Genomic DNA, 15,486 nt, shown 5'->3' on the forward strand with positions numbered 1-15,486 from the left:
TCAACAACTGTACCGAAGATGATGCAAAAATACTTTTTCCTCCGCTCAGTCATACTGTCTTCGCAAACCTTCACAAAAAAAAAGGCAGCTTTGCGCTAATGTGTTGGGTTTTTTCTTCTCTCAGCTGGATGTCAGCTGGCACCGTTTCGCTGTGGTTGCCCTTTCTTCTGCCGTGACGGTACGAGACAGAGGGAAAGATTCCGTAGTGGCCTGCAAGTACAAGGTACGCCTACGATGTGTGTCTGCGTTTTTGCAAAGGTACTTGCGGTATGGACTTTAACATTGAGAGTGTGCCAACTCTCCTTCTACTTTTTTTAATGTGAAATATTTTAACAGAAATACTAAAAATAAGTTCTGTTCTGGAGCATGTTACACCTATACAAAGCTTACTTCCCTCAGTTTATTTTCTCTTCCTGAAAGCATAATCATCTGTTTCTGTGTGCTTGCTAGTAAATGATACTGTGAAAATAATTTTGTACTAAAAGAGGGAAGAAACTGTTCGTGAGAGTTCAGGTGTTCAGAAGAAACAGACTTTGTTTTCATGATAAAAGCTTTATGCTTTTACAGTCAATGAGTTTTTTAAAATATCTTATAGTAGTACTCAAAAACGTTATGGAGATAATTAGCATCTGTACTAAAAGCAATAAAGGTCAAAGAAGAGAGGGGGGACAAAACAGGACAAACGGGCGTCGCATCTGTGTGTTTCCCAGGCTTTCCCAGGAAGCATTAGCAGCCTTGTAACTAGTGACAGTGAGCCCTGAGGTGTTTTTGATGAGTTACTGCTTCAGGAATGTATTTTTTCCTTTAACCTACAGTGTGTAATTTTGACTTCAGTTGGAAAGAGATTTTCCAAAATGGAAGTCTTTCTCACTCAAAGAAATTTTGTTTTAGGAACTTCCCATCAGAGTGGATCTTCAGAGGTGATTGACTTGACAGTAGAAGTCATCAGTAACAAGACTTTTCACTCTCTTTAAAAAAAAAAAAGTAAAAAAAAAAAAGTCCAAAGACCCAAGCACAGCCCATCTTCCTAAAGTTGATGGCATCACTGGTCTTTGGTTTCTCAGTTGTAACAGTCGAGATAACATGAAAACGTGTTACTCTGCCTGCTTCAGTACTGCCAAAAGCATTAGGAAATCCACCAGTGCTTTTTGGTAGTCTGAGGTATTGCAGCACTGGGGATTTTACAAACTGACTTGCATTGTTTAAACTGTAACTGCCAAATAGCTGTAGTATATGATGTGTTAGGTGTATGTAAGCAGTTAGGTATTTTTCTAAACGTTTAAAAAGAGAGGCAACTGAATGTTATGGGTTTTTTTTCCTGATGTTTTGACGGAGTGCTCTGAAGTACTTTCTTTCTGTCTGGCTTTCAATGGTGCATTTCCCTGGCAGTTCAGTAGCGCCTCTCTTGGGCAGCTCAGCTGGCCAGGTGTCCCTCCATGTTACGCAACACGCACAAAACCCCCTAGTCCCATTATAACTGTGTACTTTGGAGAGGGATAATTTAACGGTACGAATTCAGAGCTGTGCAAGTTAAGGTAATAGGAAAGGGAAATCAAATACTTTTACAGTATAAGTGTTTTCATTGGATGTATATAAACATGGGCACACCTTTTTAGTGTAAAGTGAATTACTGAGATTTATTCTTTATTTTTCATTTTGCTCTTTGAAGTTTTCCACTTCACTTTCAGCTTTATTCACCAAACAAGCAAGATGCAAAGCAGCAGCAGCAGCGCAAGGGCTGTAGCTGTTGTGGTGGATCCGTAAGTGTAGATTCTGATTGCGTATGACCTCGTCCTGCAGCCTCCCAGGGTTATCTCCCTGCAGCAGTGCTGTAAGGAAGGAAGGAGACAGTTTTCCAACACCGGCAAGAGTGTTTACTTGTATGCTAAGAAGGTGTTCAAAATGGTATCGATTAGCCTAAATGCTGATTTTAAGTGTTCAAATCGCTCTTAACTTTTAGAGGAGGTGATGTATTTCGAGCTGACCTTTTTTACCTGGAATCCTCCTTTAGCTCAGTGACTCTTCTTGTGCACCCTCAGCCTCTGCTGGCAGGGTTGTATGAGAAGCTGGAAGGTCCTTGACTTAGTATAAACACTGCTTAGCAACAACTACAGCATCAGTGTGTTGTCAACATTATTCTCATCCTAAATCCAAAATGGCCCTGTACCAGCTACTCAGAAGAAAATTAACTTTATTCCAGCCAAAACCAGGACAACCCCAAACCCCCTGATTCTGGGTCTGCAAAGGAAAAATACCAAACAAATTTGGGACTCCTGGGAAAGCCAAATCCGCCTGGATTTGCGCAGCTGGAAAGCAAAAACCCCACCCCATTTGCATGCACAAACCACAACCAAAAAGATCACCCCTTTTTATGTTGTGGAAAAGCACTGAAACACACCCCAAACTGAGTATTTTGAAAGAGCAAAAAACTCCCCAGTTTGGGGAAGACGGGCGGTGAAGCACAGGCAGTTTGAGGGGCGTTGCTGGGGGTCCTCCCAGCGTGGATGATCTGGTGTGGATGCTCTGTTGCGGGTTATCCCAGGTGAGTTACCTGCTGTGGATCATCCTGGGTGGACTCCCTGGGGTAGGTCATCCCCACCTGTGTCCCACCATGCACCTTTGTACCCTCACCTACCCTCTCCCCAGCGTGTGTTTCTCCCCCATATGCCCCCCGCTGCTCCAGCCCACCCCCTTCACCCATTTGAGTTTCTAACCCACGCGAGTTGTTTCCCCCTGCACCCCCTGCTCTCCTATCTCCTGCTCCCCCCTGCTTCCTTTCCCTCCTCCATATTCCACACCACCCCCTCCACGCCCCCATCATCCATCAGCCTCCAGACCCCTGGTGTGCTGCCTGCACCCTGTTCTCTGTCATTCTTTATCCTCCTTTTCCTTACAAGTTGTTGTTGTTTCTTTTTAATGATAATTAAACTGTTTTCGTTTCAAGCCACGAGTTTTCTCACTTTTGCCCTTCCGATTGTCTCCCCATCCCGCTGGGGGCGGGGGAGCGAGTGAGCGGTCGCGTGGGCCTTCGTTGCTGGCTGGCATTAAACCACGACATGAGGTGAGTTGCAAGCCCTGCCTGGCTAATGCTGGGGGCTCTCTATGTTCCTCCTGCCATCTCGACGGGCCGTGCTTGTTCTTCATCGCCGCTTTATAGCGAGCGCCTCTCGCTCTGTAAACGGCAGTACTGGGGCCGTGTTGCAGGCGGCAAAGGGCAATTGTGACGCTTGCTGGCAGGAGCGGCAAGGAGTGCGGAGCCACGCTCCTGTAGGGAGCAAAGATGGAACCTCGAGAGCTCTGTGGTCCTCTTCTGAGGACATCTAATATCCCGACAGGTCTCTTTGCTTTCCCTGCCTCACGTCTGATTACTTTGCATGCCGGAGGGCAGGGCGGTAAGTAACACCGTGCAGCGTCTTTTCGATAAGAGACAAGCCCCGCGCAAGGAGCCTTGCATGTGTGCAGGATTAGGAGAGCAGCGTTCTGATAGCATGGAGGTGCCCACCCCGACCGAGCCCCAGGGTCGCCGGGGTATCGCTCGCTTGCAGGTGGGCCGCTCGCATCTGGTGCGCTGGGCCGCGGCCTTTCCTGCTGAGCAGAGCTGCACGAAGCAGCTTTGGGTCTCTTGAGGCCTGCCTTCAGGCTGTCAGCTGAACCAGGCGTTATTTTTTGTTGTAAATCTCTCGCCAGCATCTGGTGACTGGCTGCTGTCGCTCCCGCAACCCTGATGCCCCATGCAGAGGGATACAGCAGTCCCTGGGGCTTGCTCCAGGGGACACCCCCCTTGTCCCCCCCACAATTTGCAGGTTCCCTGTGCTGCTTCTCCTCTCTAGATAATGGGGTGGGGGGGCAGGGACAGAAGCGGGCGCCCGAATTGTCTGTTCCTTGCACTTGACTGCTGTAAACACTCCAGCCCCTCGGGTGCTTTTTGGAAGGGAGGCGATGAAGAGGCCTGCCCGGGCTGCGAGTGGGGAAGGGGCAGGGCGATGTCAGCCCTGTGCCCCCAGTAAGGAGTTGCTGCCTGCGGCTGGTCTCTACTGGGCCCAGCTGTCAGTCATCCCTCATGCAGCTGACGCTCAGAAGAGGATCGTTGCGAGAGTGCGGATTCTGCTGCCCCGTGGCCGAAGGTGGGAACTGGCGTTGGGGAGGCGCGCATGCGCGGTGGCGTGTGTCTGTGGGCTCCTGTTGACGGAAAACTGAGACGCGGTAAGGCATCTTGACAGGCGCGCATGCGCAGTGGCCCATGTACGGCGCTCGCCGCTGTTGCCTGGCAACTAAAGCACATTATGGCAGCTCGGCATGCGCGCTGCGCCTCCTACGTTGCACGCCGCTGTTGCCTGGCAACCAAAGCTCGACACGACGCCTTGATAACCACGCAGGCGCGGTGTCGCGGTTTACGGCGCTCCAGTTGTCGCCTAGCAACCAGAACGAGTTGTCAGCTCGGCAACCGCACATGCGCGCTGCGCCTTGTACGGCGCTCCCTGCTGTTGCCTAGCAACCAGAACTCGTTACGGCAGTTCTGCATGCGCGCTGCGCCGTGTACGGCGCTCGCCGCTGTTGCCTGGCAACCAGAACACGATACGGCAGCTCGGAATCTGCGCATGCGCGCTGCGCCGTATACAGCGATCGCCGCTGTTGCCTGGCAACCAAAGCGCGACATGACGCCTTGGTAACTACGCATGCGCAGCGTCGCAGTTTACGGTGCTTCTGTTGTCGCCTAGCAACCAGAACGAGTCACGTCAGTTGGGCAACCGCGCATGCGCGCTCCGCCTTGTACGGCGCTCGCTGCTGTTACCTAGCAACCAGAACGCGTTACGGCAGCTGGGCAACGGCGCATGCGCGCTGCGCCTTGTACGACGCTCGCCGCTGTTGCCTGGCAACCAAAGCGCGACACGACGCCTTGGTAACTACGCATGCGCAGCGTCGCAGTTTACGGTGCTTCTGTTGTCGCCTAGCAACCAGAACGAGTCACGTCAGCTCGGCAACCGCGCATGCGCGCTGTGCCTTGTACGGCGCTCGCTGCTGTTACCTAGCAACCAGAACGCGTTACGGCAGCTGGGCACCGCGCATGCGCGCTGCGCCTTGTACGGCGCTCGCTGCTGTTACCTAGCAACCAGAACGCGTTACGGCAGCTGGGCAACCGCGCATGCGCGCTGCGCCTTGTACAGCGCTCGCCGCTGTTGCCTGGCAACCAAAGCGCGCACGACGCCTCGGTAACTACGCATGCGCGGCGGCGCTCCTGCTGTCACCTAGCAACCAGAACGCGTTACGGCAGCTGCGCATCCGCGCATGCGCGCTGTGCCTACGGCGCTCGCCGCTGTTGCCCGGCAACCAAAGCGAGACACGACGCCTCGGTAACTGCGCATGCGCGGCGGCACTCCTGCTGTCGCCTAGCAACCAGAACGCATTACGGCAGCTGGGCATCCGGCTGAGCTGTCAGTCATCCCTCATGCAGCTGACGCTCAGAAGAGGATCGTTACGGCGGGGCTGCTGCTGCCCGGCGCCCAAAATCCATCCAGTACTACAGCTCGGAGGCTGCAAAGGCGCGGTGGTGCCCCTGTAACGGCAGCCGTGGTCCGACGGTACTGGCAGAGCGTCCCCGGGGGATAGTGCCGCCGCACTCGTTGCTTCCTCCCTCCCGGTAAGGAAACGCCGCTGCCGCCCCGTGGGCGCGGTGTCGGCGGGCGCTCCGCGCGCAAAGCGCGGAACAGCAGCGGCGGCACCGCACAGGTGCGCAGCAGCAGCGCCGCCGCCGCTGGTGCCCCCTTGTGGGCAAAGTGCGGTACTGCAGCCCGGCGTTCGCGCGCCGGCTCTGAGCCCTCCGGCGCGCCGTCGTACGGCCGGCGCGCATGCGCAGTCTCCGGGAGCAGCGTAGCGGCGCGCAGGGCGCGGGTCTCGGCGGCAGCGGGCGAGCGCCGGGACCGCGGGTGAGGCGAGCGATCCCCTCCGGCGGGGGCGGGGGCGGTGGGTGCCTCCTGCCCACTGGCTGCCCGGGGCTGGCGGGACGGGAAGCTGCGAAGCGGCCGCCGCGGCAGACTCCCGGTCCGCCGGAGGCGAGCCGGGCCAGGGCAGCGCCGGGCAGGTCCCCGAGAGCCGACAGAAGGGAAGAGGGGACGGAGGCGGGCAACCCCCCAGGCGCGGCCAGCGGGCGCCTCCCCGAGTCGCCGGAGCTCCCCCGGCGCCTTCCCTCGGCCCGTGCGGCTGCCTCCAGCTGCAGCCCCTCCCCTGAAGCCTGTGCTGCAGCCGCAGGCAGCCCCCGAGCCCTGTCGTGAGGGCGGCAAGCTGGCCCTCCGGTGTTCTCGAGTCTCCCTTAACGCGGGTGCCGTTAGCAGCGGCGCGGGGAAGGAGCGGCGTCCGTCCGCGGAAGCCCCTGCGGACGGAGGGGCTCCGGCCAGGGCGGAGCTGCGGTAATAACGGTCGCTGCTGCCTCTTTCCCTCTGCCAGAGGCCACGCCGTGAGCGCGGTTGTCTGTTTGTCCCTGGGGATGCTGCTGACTGCAGCAGCCTCAGGCTCGCGTGGGCTGTCTCTGCCCAGCCTCCCTCTCCTCGTGGCATGGGAGCACAGAGGGACAGGCGGAGTGCTTACTGGCTGTGGACGGGAGCTGCTGAAGCTGGAGAGGCCACAGAAAGGTAAAGAAGAAGAAACGGAAGGCCATCTGGCTGGCAGCTGCCTCCCGCTGCAGGCCAGAGAGACCCTGCCTCTGTGGGTGTGGGAGGATCCCTCCTCGTAGTCCACAGCAGGTCAGACCGCCAGGGTCTGTATGCACGACCAGCAGCGCGGTACGGCCACGTAGTGAGCGAGCAAGCGAGGCTACGTGTCTAGGAGGCCTCATCTCGTAAGAGCTGCGAGGGGCTCGCGTGTTCCGTTATGTGGAGGACAGCCAAGCGACTGGAGTTACAGAAGAGGAAGGGAGGAGAGAAGGAGAAAGAAGCGGCTGAACTGGCAAAGTCTCCTGGCAGCGCCAAGAACAAGAGCTGTGGTGAGCCCCGGGCCCTCGGGGCCCTGTCTCCCCTCTTCGGTGTTCTGGTCCCTCCCTGCCCCTCCCTCCCCTGGTCCCCTCTCTTTCCCACACCCCTGCCTTTTTTTTTTTCCTTTCCTCCCTTGTACCTCTGATACTGAAAAGCCGGTCGAAGAAACTCCCTAAGACTCGTTTTGGAGTTTTAGAAAGCAGGCGTTCTTCATTGCAGCGCTGGATGCACGGGGGATAGTTCCACCTAGTGTGCATGCCACAGCTTTAGCACAAACAGGTTATATAGAATAAGTAATTGCTTATTAATCAGATTAGTATACATATACATAAAAATGAAGGCAACCAATTATCATAGCACTGCCTACATCCGATCACGCGCAATGAAGGGTCCATTTGAGACAAAGGGATGCTTTTGCAACCACCGACCCATTTGAAGTTCTTGCTGGCTGTCCTCGAAGTCTTTATTCTTGTCCTTGTTCTTTGATCTTGAAGCTTAACGCAGTTTCAATCACATGTGATCAGTTTCAGCATTGTTCCCATTTAGCTTACAGGGGAACATCTAGTCATAAGAGCAAAGAACTGCAAAACTTAGGAGTACCTACCTCTGCTAGTTAATTGCTCGGCTATACTTTTGTCTATTGTTTCAGTCATAGCGTTAGTATAAGATTTCTAATAATTATTTACCAAATCTCACTTTTACAGTCACCTAGCAGCAAACCACAGCTGGTACAAAGTATTAAAACCATCCAAATATTTAGACGTGCCATATAGAACGTATGGAAATATGCTATCAGAGGTGTCGGAGGGGCAGGGGGAGCGCCGGGGGGCGCCCCGAGCCCCGGAGCAGACTCGCTGGCAGGACTCGATAGGCGCACGACTGACTGAATAGACGCTGGCCGGCCGGCCCCTTTGCCCTCCGGGCTGCGTTTGCGCTCCCTCTGCATGGGGCGAGGGGCTGTGAGGGAGCCCAGGGGAGGAGGAGGTGAGGCACTGGGGGGGGCGGGCCGTGCTCCCCCCTGTTCCTGCTGGGCTCCAGCTGTTGCAAATATTCTGGTAAAGAAATCAACATTTAATCACACAAAAGAGTTAGGTTTGATTAAGAAGTAATATTGTGAAACATAACGTATAGGATTGTTAAGTTTGAAACGTAGCCATAGAAACTTTAGGAGCTGTGTTATGCGTGACGCTAGGAACCGTAATATTGTTAAAGTTTGAAACAGCTAACCCTAGAGACCTCACCAGGAAGTTACTGTTTTTTCTGCATGCTGTTTCAGGAAACTAAGGAAACCGTCGTGGACACCAGTTTGCTGCTTGGAAACCCCCTTACCCTTCCCATCTTGATTTGAGTATCGAAGATGCCAGTCAGCAGAGCCAAGTGTCACTGACCAATGATTGTTTTTAAATAAGAATATTGATAAGGTTATATAATCACAGGACCGATCATTACAAAGGTTAAATTTAAGAACGAGCATAGTATGCGTTTTTACGGAAGGAGCTTAGGTAACAATGACCTGACGGGAAAAGTCTGTAAAAGCTGATGGATTTTGATACTAAGTGGGACACGCCTTTGGAGGAGCGATCCCCCGTGTCCCCAGCCCTGCGATAAACAAAGTGCCTGCTTCTTAACTTCACGTTGGTGTTAAGGAGTTTTATTCTGGATTTCGGTAACGGTTTTGGCGACCCAGATGGGACCTTGCGAGTGAGACTGGACGAGATCGAGTGTCGATCGAACTCCGGCCGGCACCGAGGTATTGTCGGGGACAACCGTCACCCTCGACACGCAAAGCTCCTCGCAGCGTTCCCTGGAAAAAAGGTAAGGCGCTGCTTCTTTGGAATTTGTTTGGAAAGCCTGCCCGTGAAGCGCAGCGAAAGCTTTGCAGGGTTGGGGCTTGGAGGGTACCCGTCTGCAGTGGAAGCCTAGGCGTCTGCCCGTAAGTCATAAGCGGAAGCTATTGCTGGGTTGGACTTTGTGTATTATTTGGGACAGCTGTCGTTTGCATTTGTTTGGTATTTAGTATTTGAATGTATATAAGTGTAATGGCATTAGCAAAATTGTTTAAGAATAAGAGTGCAGGAAATAGAACTGCTGATGAAAAGTTACCAGAAACATCACCGTTGGGATGTTTATTGGCACATTGGGGTGAATTGCAGGAAAAATGGTAAACAAACAGAACTTTGAGTTACAATACTATATTGCAATTACTGTTGTTTTGTAGGAGAGAGAGTAAATGGAATAAAGTACTACATGTAGATTTGTTCTTTTTAAGTGAACGTATCTGACAGGGACCGGAGGGAAGTCTCGCAGCAGAACCTCTGGTTACAGCTTGTTACAAATATTCTGATAAGTTAAAATTTTATATAAGCTGGGTTTGATGAAAAAGTAAAGATTGTAGAATATATAGGGGTTTGAAGCTCGCAATGTAGTCATCGAAAGTTAGGAACATACAAAATGTGCTGTATACAGTCATAAGAAAATAAGTATTGTCTAAAATAAGTTAACCATAGAAACTTCGACCGATTTGTTAGTTTTTAGTGTTTCATCCTAAGAAACTAAGAGAGATCGTTATGGATCTTAGTTCTGTTGCTTAGAAACACCACTTTGATCAAGATTCCAGTTAGTGGAATTAAGTAAGATTAACTAATGAATGTTTTAGTATAAGAATATTGAGAAGGTGGTGTGACTGAGGGCCAATCACTAGAAACGTTAAATTCAAGAATTAACATTGAATGTACTTTTATGTAAATCTAATACATGATGGCGAAAATCATACTGCGCAGAATCACATAAGAGAGGTCAACTATCGGACAAAGTGAAGAAGACTATGGAAGACCACCAGCGGGCTTCTGAAGACCACCAGAGGCTTCACCATGCCTGCGTAGAAGGACATTTACATATGCTAATGATTTATCGGACAGTTGATGATTATGTATGACATTTCCCAGAAATTTAGTGAATATGGATAACGGGTGTGTATTTAACCTGCATGATTAAACTAGACAGGTGCACACACTAGGTGGAATGATCCCCTGTATGCCCAGCGCTGCAATAAAGTACGTGCTTCTTAACTTCTCATTGCTGTTAAGGAGTTTTATTCCGGTTTTCGGCAACAAGCTGAACTGGGAGAACAGAAAATTGAATTTGAGTTGACACTAGAGTCACCTTTTCAGTTTTAAATACCTTAGAGGGAGAGTTAAGTTTTGAAGAAATTGGTGGTGGTGGTGCAACAAGCAAACGAGAAACTAGACCCTTCTTTAAATCTTTAACAATGAAATTAGGAAAGCAATGGGTCACTCAGCAGTTTTTGTATGTGCCAAATTCTCCTAAACTCCTGTTAAGGAGAGATCTATTTGAGAACTTAGAGGCAGAAATTAAATTTAAAAATGGAGAGATTAAAATTTTAATTCCAGAAACTAAACGGATCGAAGCAGTGGCTTTGTTGTTAACAGGATGTTTACCGAAAGCAGAAGATTATACCAGTCCAAGTATAATGCTGTCATTCCAATCGTCTGGACTGGGAAGTTCCTGGTAAATCCAAAAAGCAGAACTTGTGAGAGTTGATTAAAGCCAGGATCGAATCCGGTAAGAATTAAACAATACCCCCCCCAAAACCAGAAAGTTGGAAAGGGTTAGTAATGGTAATACAAAAATTTTTAAGATACAAATTGTTAATAGAATGTGAATCCAGATATAACACCCCGATCTTGCCTGTTAAAAGGCTGATGAAAAAGATGACAGATTAGTTCAAGACCTCCTCAGAGCAATAAATCAAATGGTACAAGATATTCATCCGGTAGTGGCAAATCCTTATACTTTGTTAACCCTAACGGAGAAATGAGAATGGTTCACAGTGTTAGACCAAAAAGATGCCTTTTTCTGTATTCCCTTGGATCCCAATAGTCAAGAGGTTTTTGCTTTGGAATGGGAAAATCCTGAGACTGGGAGAAAAACACAATATACGTGGACAGTCTTGCCTCAAGGCTTTAAGAATAGTCTTACCATTTTTGGAAATCAACTGGCACAAGAATTAGAGATTTGGAAGAAAGAAAATAATCAAGAAATCTTGCTGAAATATACGGATGATCTGTTAATTGTAGCTGAGAAGGAAGAACAATGCACAAAGTTAACTCTTAACTTTTTGAACTTTTGGGGAATCAGTGGATATCGAGTGTCAAAAGAAAAAGCCCAAATAACCCAGAAAGAAGAAACTTATTTGAGTTTTAAAATCCTAAAAGGACAGAGACAATTGGGACCTGAGGGAAAAGAGGCAATGTGTCGTCTCCCCAAACCTAAGACTAAAAAAATTAATGACAAGCATTTCCAGGAATGGTCGAGTGGTGTCACCTGTAGATTATAAATTGTGGCTTGCTGGCCTGACCTTTATAGGAGCAGCTCAAAACCTCAAACGATGGATTGGACCGATGCCAAGAAAGCTACCTTCCAAGAATTGAAACAGGCTGTAATAGGGGTGCCAGCCCTAGCGTCTGCCAGATCTCACAAGAGACACTTGAACTTTTTGCTCGTGAAAGAAGAGGTAGAGCTCTGGGTATCCTGGCCCAATATTTAGGGCCAAGTGGGCGAGCTGTGGCCTGCTTCTCGAAGCGATTAGATAATGTGAGTCTGGGATGCTCTGGTCGTCCGAGAGCCGTCGCTGCAACTGTGCTACTGATCCAGGAAGCTCGTAAGTTCACCTGAGGACAAAGGATTACTGTACGTTTCCCATATGATAACTGTTGTGCTAAAACGGAAAGGGGGGCACTGGTTATCCCCTAGCAGAATGCTGAAATACCAAGTGGTGTTGTTGCTGGACCAAGATGATGTTTACTTAAAAACTACTACTGCCGTTAACCCTGTTGCGTTTTCAACAACTGACCAAGTTAAAGGAGAACTGGAACGTGACTGCTTGCAGGCAATCGAAAGAGTTTACTCCAGCTGACTGGATCTCTGAGATGTGCCACTAGAAGAAACAGATTGGGAACTATATGCCGACGGAAGCGGTTCCATCTGTGAAGGAAAACGTCTATCGAGATAGACAATAACTACTGAGGAGGTAATTGCGTTGCCAACTTTGCCTTCGATGATATCTGCCCAAAAAGCTGAATTGATAGCTCTTACTCGAGCTCTGGAACTAAGTCAAGGAAAGCGAGTCAACACTTGGACAGACTCAAAGTATGCTTTTGGAGTAGTACGTGCGCATGGAGCGATACGGGGAGAAAGAGGACTGTTATCTGCACCAGGAACCACTGTTCAGCACGCAGAACAAATACTGAAATTGTTAGAAACCATTCAAAACCCAACAGCAGTCACGATAATGCACTGTAAAGCACACCAGTTAGGTAAGACTGGTCCTAACGCAGGTAACCGACTGGCTGATAAAGCTGCTAAAGAGGCTGCAGAAAAAGGCATCCTAGCACTAGTTCCAGAGGAAGGTATAAAATTGCCTAAAGAAACTCCAAATTGTAATGAAAAAGATGAAGAATTAATTATTAGATTGCAGGCTAACAAAATGAAACAGGATAGGCTGTAACACCGACAGGTCGAATAATAGTCCCACCCACAATAATAAGAGAAATTGCCCCACTGAACATCACAAAGTATATTGGGAAACAGAAAGTGAAATATGACAAAGATTGTTTAAACAATTATAAGCAGACGTGAAATGTATATGTAAAATTATCCCCGAATCAGTAATAAGATCATCTTTGGGATTATTAAATAAGGAAATTTTTTAGAAGAATATTAGCAAATTGATTTTATAGAATTGCCTTGAAAATAAGGGTATGTCCTAGTTTTAGTTGATATCTTTACTGGGTGGCCCAAGGCTTTCCCTTGTCGCACCAACAAAGCAAGGGAAGTAGTCAAAGTCTTGCTCAAAGAGATAATACCAAAATATGGGGTGCCTGTAAGAATGTCATCTGACAATGGCCCTCATTTTATAGCAAAGATCATGAGACAAGTTGAGCAAAGTATTATCTATGGATTGAGACTATCACACCCCACATAGACCACAAGCAAGTGTGTGTGTGGGGGGGGAGGGAGAGAGAGAGAGAGGGGGGGAATGAACTATATCCTTAAGCAACAGTCGAGTAAAATTTGTCAGGAAACCTCACTCCTCACATGGGTTAAAGCGTTACCCGTGGCTCTATTAAGAATCAGAGTATAGCCAGAAGAGAAAGAAAAGTCAAGTCTTTATGAAATGTTGTATGAAAGACCATATCAAGAGTCCTATGTTCTGAGTATCTTGAGTGCCTTTGGAGATATGTTTTTAAAAGGTGTTATGATTTCTTTAAGCAATTCTTTTCAAGAGCTTTGTCAGTATGTCTCCACAGCTGGACCCTTAGAATTGGACGTAGCAGCGCATCCCTTCCGACCAGGAGATTGAATATATATAAAATCACCGAGAAGTGGAAAGGACCGTATCGAGTCATTTTAACAACACTTGTAGCAGTAAAGGTCTGGGAGAAGAACCTTGGCTTCATTATTCGAGAATAAAGAAAGCACCCAACAAGAAACTGGAAGTCTAAAGAAACTGGCCCTTTAAAACGGAAAATCTATAAGTAAGTTTCATGTTATCTATTTGGGAAAACAGTTGTGTAAAGTTTATAATGTTGGGGTTGCTATGAGGAATATTGTCGAGGGCAATAATCTTTTTGTGTGTTTAGAGGTTGTATGTATTTTTTTTGAGGGGTTCTAAACATGAGATAAACAAAATGAAACAATTATTGTTTGAGCTATTCATCTTGATATTAACCGTTTTTGTAATTTGGATTAAAAAAAATAATCTAGTTTTGTAACTGATTCAAAGTTTTGTAAAGACACAAAATTGAACCTCAGTAACAGCCTGCCTTCCGATTCCAAAGTCAGATGAAAATCTAGTTCCGTGGAGAATACTGACATTGAATTTAACCAAAACTTGAGAAAAGAGGTAGAACAACGAGAATCATTTTAGCAGATTAAATTGGATGGATTTAAAAGGCAATTATTTTTTTTTAAATTTGAAAGAAGGAATTATAGCGTTGTGAATTATAACGTTACCAAACCATCACGGACAAAAGAATTAATTTACTCGCCCTTCGGGAGAAACTTGTACAAGCACCCCTTGGGGCTGTCAGCTGCCAAAACCGTAGAGACAAGTGCAAAAAGGAACTTGGGATCATGTTTAAAATATAAAACGATGTTTAGAACTTACTGGAGTTCCAGGATGCTTGTTAGAGCCACCCAGAGTCGGGACCATCTGTGGAAATTTAGACTGGTTTAGACAACCAGAGGAACATCACACATCCTAAACAGAGCTGTATGAAAGTTTATACTTGCAGCTCCTCTGACCCCAAACTCCAAAGACTTTCTCTAGTAGCTAAAGCTCTAAGATGGGGGTGTATTTGTAGAAAGTATAATAATATTTCACATGATCTTTGGTCCCCTCTTAATAACGGGAAAAATTTAGCTTGGAGTTGACTGCATTAAAGGACAGGTGAAAAGTTCAGGGTTAACTGTTTGGGAGACTAGTGATGCTATATGATCCACTCACCTTTTCATGAAGGAGAAAAGCAAATCGTGGTCTTTAGACTTAATAACTCTATCGTCTCTCTGGAAGAAATCTCCCTTGTGGCCTCGCTCTCTGGTGGACCTGGGGAAATCGAAAAGATGAGACCTGGCAATCGCCAAGTCTTAGAACTAAAATAAGATGGGTATTAAAATCTGTGTTTTGACCCCAGTTAACACCTCTTCCACATCAGATGACTCTTGACATCTTTCACTCAATCAAGGCAGTGCCTGCTGCTTCACTTCACCTTGGTGTTGAGGGGTTTTGTTCCGCGTTTCGGTACCACAGCTGCGGGCCGGGGCTGGAGGAGCCGCAGGTGCGGGCAGTGAGGCTGATGGCGACGCCTCCTCTCTGGCAAGGGGAGGGGCTGCCGGGGGAGGGGCCGCCGGGAGCCCAGGCAGGAGCGGAGCGGAGCTGAGCAGTGACCGGGCTGCGGCTGCCCCGAGGGAGAAGGTGAGCGGAGCCGGGCGCCCCTCGGAGCGCTAACGTCGGAGGCCGGGGTGGCCCGGGGGAGGTGGGGGCCGCCTGTGCCGAGGCCGGGGGGGAGCCCTGGGGGCTCACAGGGCGGCTGAGAGAACGTGCACGCGGGGGTGGGGGGGCGCTGACAGGGCGGCTGAGAGAACGTGCGCGCGGGGGTGGGGGGGCGCTGACAGGGCGGTTGAGAGAACGTGTGCGCGGGGGTGGGGGGGGTGCTGACAGGGCGGCGGAGAGAACGGGCGCGCGGGGGAGGGGGGGCGCTGACAGGGCGGCTGAGAGAACGGGCGCGCGGGGGTGGGGGGGTGCTGACAGGGCGGCTGAGAGAACGGGCGCGCGGGGGTGGGGGGGTGCTGACAGGGCGGCGGAGAGAACGGGCGCGCGGGGGAGGGGGGGCGCTGACAGGGCGGCTGAGAGAACGGGCGCGCGGGGGGGCTCACCGGGCCCCGTGGCGGGGCTGCGCAGTCGGCCGGCGGGTCCCGGGGAAAACCCCGAGGAGGACGG

General features: G+C 49.6%; 1 long non-coding RNA gene across 2 annotated transcripts; it reads left to right on the forward strand.

Moving 5' to 3' along the window:
* Nucleotides 1-5,810: 5,810 nt before the first annotated feature.
* On the forward strand, nt 5,811-14,811 carry LOC126048325 (uncharacterized). 2 transcript variants are annotated; one of them, XR_007508840.1, is made up of 6 exons: nt 6,504-6,976; nt 8,242-8,780; nt 9,746-9,934; nt 10,415-10,547; nt 13,295-13,522; nt 14,797-14,811. It is a non-coding gene; the product is annotated as an uncharacterized LOC126048325 (long non-coding RNA). The 2 variants fall into 2 exon arrangements; XR_007508839.1 differs by lacking the exon at nt 14,797-14,811 and having other exon boundaries at nt 5,811-6,976; nt 13,295-13,759.
* Nucleotides 14,812-15,486: the final 675 nt, after the last annotated feature.

The sequence above is a fragment of the Accipiter gentilis genome, chromosome 19 (genome assembly GCF_929443795.1).
Source record: "Accipiter gentilis chromosome 19, bAccGen1.1, whole genome shotgun sequence".
Taxonomy (NCBI): Eukaryota; Metazoa; Chordata; class Aves; order Accipitriformes; family Accipitridae; genus Astur; species Astur gentilis.